The sequence below is a fragment of the Oncorhynchus clarkii genome, chromosome 1 (assembly GCF_045791955.1).
Source record: "Oncorhynchus clarkii lewisi isolate Uvic-CL-2024 chromosome 1, UVic_Ocla_1.0, whole genome shotgun sequence".
Taxonomy (NCBI): domain Eukaryota; kingdom Metazoa; phylum Chordata; class Actinopteri; order Salmoniformes; family Salmonidae; genus Oncorhynchus; species Oncorhynchus clarkii.
The window spans coordinates 40502315-40506922 of record NC_092147.1 but is presented as its reverse complement, the minus strand read 5'-3'; positions in this window follow the sequence as shown (position 1 = coordinate 40506922).

Below are 4608 nucleotides of genomic sequence, written 5' to 3'. Positions count from 1 at the left end.
GAGACTCGGCGTTGACCTTGACTTTAAACGTGATCTTTGGCTAAAAGTGGAACTTACAAGACCCACTCCATAAACTGAAGGCCTTATGAAAGTGACCTCTCTGTGGGGTGCGTGGGGGTGGGGTTTGAGTGCTCTTCACCAGCACATACTGTACCTCCATCATGGATGCGTCCCAAATGGCACCCTGTTCCATATGTAGGGCACTACTTTTGGTCTATATAGAGAATAGAGTGCCATTTGGGACACATATATCAACAACATCTAGCAGATACTTCTATGTCCATAGAGCTTCTTCCTAAGTAATGGTTCCATGTGAACACAATCAGACAGTGGCATGCTGCACTATTGAGTGTTTGACAGAAGCCTTCAAACAGAGGGAGGCCAGCTAATGAATGAGCTGATGTAAATGAAACAACTCCCTGTAGTGGAGGTACCAAAGGCCCTCCCTGGAGCCTTGTCCTGGGGCCTTCTCTTTGACCTCCCTCTCTCGGTCTCTCCATACTTCCCTTCCTCCATCTCCCTTCCCCATCTTTTCCCTCTTCCCCTATATTTCCCTGCACTTTCCCTTCTTGCTTATCTCTATTTCCCCCACCATTCCCTTCTCTCCCACCTCTTCTTACCCCATCTTCCTCCATCGGTACCCCTATAGTACCCCCTCTCCGCAACCCTGACACCTCCAATAAGGTCAGGGGAGCTGGAGAAGATCCCCAGAGCCAAACTGGTGGGTTAGGTTGACATTGAACATGTGAGCCTGTGGAATCCCCCCGTTCCACCTGCCTGGCTAGCCCAGTGATTCGTTCAAAGGAGCCACAGACAAGTGTGCTTCCCCCGGTATATCTCAGAGAGAGAGAGAGCATGAGAGAGAGCATGAGAGAGAGAGAGAGAGAGAGAGAGAGAGAGAGCGAGCCAGGCCACATGAGATTTACTTGACAAATACAGACGCACACACTTATACACACACGCACAAATGCACAGTGATACTGCAAATGGGAAAATAAACCCTCACGGACAATAAACACAGGCATATCCACTCCCAAACAAATACCCAGAAAACACAAATACAGTCCTGGGAAATGGTTACGCGATGTTGGAACATTGTGCATTCCTGGGCTCTGTTGGACAGATAATTCTGATTCATTTACACGCTTAGAAAAAACGTGCTATCTAGAACCTAAAAGGGTTCTTCAGCTGTCCCCATAGGAGAACCATAAAGAACTCTTTTGGTTCCATGTCCCAAAAAAAAAATACATTTTTATTTGTCACATGCGCTGAATACAACAGGTAAGACCCCTTACCTTGAAATGTTTACTTACAAGCCCTTAACCAACAATGCAGTTCAAGAAATAGAATGAAGAAAATATTTACTAAATAAACAAAGTAAAAAAAGTAACACAAGAAAATTACAAAACAATAACGAGGCCATATACAGGGGGTACCGGTACTGAGTAAATGTGCGGGGGCACAGGTTAGTTGAGGTCATATGATTAATTGTTCAGCAGTCTTATGGTTTGGGGGTAGAAGGGTGTTAAGGAGTCTTTTGGTCCTAGACTTGGCGTTCCGGTACCGCTTGCTGTGCGGTAGCAGAGAGAACAGTCTATGACTTGGGTGACTGGAGTCTTTTTGACCTTTTTTTTGGGCCTTCCTCTGACACCACCTAGTATATAGGTCCTGGATGTCAGGAAGCTTGGCCCCAGTGATGTACTGGGCCATCCACACTACCCTCTGTAGCGCCTTACGGTCAGATGCCGATTGCCATACCAGGCGGTGATGCAACAGGTCAGGATGCTCTCGATGGTGCAGCTGTAGAACGTTTTGAGAATCTGGGGACCCATGCCAAATCTTTTCATTCTCCTTTTCTTTCATTCTACCCTCTTCATAAGTGTCTTGGTGTGTTTGGACCATGATATTTCGTTGGTGATGTGGACACCAAGAAACTCTCGACCCACTCCTCTTCACCCCTGTCGATGTTAATGGGGGCCTGTTCTGCCTTCCTCTTCCTATATTCCACGATCAGCGCCTTTGTCTTGCTCACAATGAGGGAGAGTTTGTTGTCCTGGCACCACACTGCCAGGTCTCTGACCTCCTCCCTATAGTCTCATAGTTGTCGGTGATCAGGCCTACCACTGTTGTGTTGTCAGCAAACTTAATGATGGTGTTGGTGTTGTGTGTGGCCACGCAGTCATGTGTGAACAGGGAGTACAGGAGGAGACTAAGCACGCACCTAAGGGGCCCCAGTGTTGAGGATCAGCATGGCAGATGTGTTGTTACCTACCCTTACCACCTGGGGGCGGCCTGTCAGGAAGTCCAGGATCCAGTTGCAGAGGGAGGTGTTTAGTCCCAGGGTCCTTAGCTTAGTGATGAGATTTGAGATTTGAGATTTGGTGTTGAACGCTGAGCTGTAGTCAATCAACAGCATTCTCACATAGGTGTTCCTTTTGTCCAGGTGGGAAAGGGCAGTGTGGAGTGCGATTGAGATTGCATCATCTGTGGATCTGTTGGGGCGGTATACGAATTGGAGTGGGTCTATAGTTTTCGGCATGCTGGTGTTGATGTGAGCCATGACCAGTCTTTCCACTGGCTGTTATTGATGTGAGCCATGTTAAACCATTTCCTGGAACCCAAAAGGGTTCTACCCCGAATATTTCATATTTACAGAGCACCACTACAGTAAATGTCCAGTTTGTGTACATGGCAATGCTGCTTATGACTTTACTCTGTCATTTCAGTTTACATCTCCTTACAGACACCAATCACTCTGCCTTTATATTACAGTACTGTACACAACACATGTCATGTACAGTATAAGGAAATGCAGGCTGCTGTAAACTAGCCACAGAACGCCTTGCTCTGGATTCCAGATAGGCTCAAACATCTGGAACCAAGCACATAGTCACATGGTGTAATTGAAATACACAAATAACAGGCTGTTTGTTGCTCCTGTGAGACATTAAATATACAGTATAGAGTTACAGTACACACATATACAGATAGAGTCAGGCATACATAGTGTAGGGCAGCCATCCAAACTAATAACACTAATCAGTTCTGGATATTTATTTTACAGATGAGAGAACACGCTATTTTAAGAGCAGTGTCATCAACTTTAAAAGCACTGATGACATTTTTGGATACTTGGGACCCTATTTAATCAGAGAGGAGGGGTGGTCGGTGGTGGGGTGGGGTGGTCGGTGGTGGGGCAGTTGGAGTGGGTCCAGGGTGCCTGGGATGATCGTGTTGATGTGTGTCATGACTAGCCTTTCAAAGAACTTGATAATTACAGATGTGAGTGCTACAGGGCGATAGTCATTTACCTTGGAGTTCTTGGGAACAGGGACAATAATAGTCACCTTGAAAGATGTTGGGATTACAGACTGGGACAAGGAGAGATGAAAATGTCCGTGAAGACACTTGCCAGCTGGTCAGCGAATGCTCTGAGAACGCGCCCTGGTATTCCGTCTGGCCTGGCAGCTTCGCGAGTATTAACCTTTTAAAAAGTTTTACTCACATCGGCCACGGAGAGCGAGATCACACAGTCATCCGGAACAATGGAAGCTTTCACGCAAGACTCAGTGTCGTATTACTCAAAGCAAGCATAAAAGGCATTTAGTTCATTTTGGAGTTCTGCATCACTGGGCATCTCACGGGTTTCCCTTTGTAATCCATCTGCAAGCCCTGCCACATACGACAAGCGTTGGAGCCGGTGTAACAGGATTCCACCTTCCTCCTGTATTGTCCTTTTGCATGTTTGATGTCTCGGCGGAGGTCATAGTGGGCTTCTTGTATGTGTCCATGTCCTGTTCCTTGTAAGAAGTAGCTCCAGCCTTTAGCCCTTCCGTAACCACGGGAAGTGCGTCAGCCATTCCAATGCATAAATGGTAGACCTATTAGTCATTGTACAATTCACACAATTACACTGCACTAATAAAATCCCATGATTTTATTAGTGCCAGTGAGAGTTATTTTTAGGACATTAAACAAGCAACAAGATCATATGTAGAGTCTGCGATCTAGCTAATGATTAGCCCATTGTGGTAAACGATGCAGAGGTGCAACCCCATGCTTCAGCCATGTAGTCACGATGCTGCATCCAGACAGGTGATAAGGCTTATTGCTAAAATAGCACACCTGCCTGATTAACATGGACTATGTACCTAAAGATATTGCTTTTCATCAATTTGTTATTGAGCTCATTTCTGGGTAATATTACATCTTAAACAGTTTAATATAGGCTATATGTCATCATTGAGGGGGGGGGGGGGGGGGGGGGTGGCTTTATATTTTTTCTCTCCAAACAAACAGTGTAAATATCAGATTTTATGGTTGGCTATAATATAAGATACTTGCCCAGACTGCAAATGAAACATGAAATCACCCAGAATTGAATATAACTTGCTTTCCTGTGATCTTGACCCGGTGTGCCACTGGCAAATTTACCTGAATGTCAAGCCCTGGCCTGGTACCCAGGCTAACTGCCTTCCCTTTTTGGAGACATTTATTTTCATTGTTAGAGCGGCCACTTGAGTATCTGGTCAAGAATAATGGATCTTGGGTGGGTACACGCAATATTGCAATTGGGGGTGCGCCGCATCATTCATGGGGGACGACATG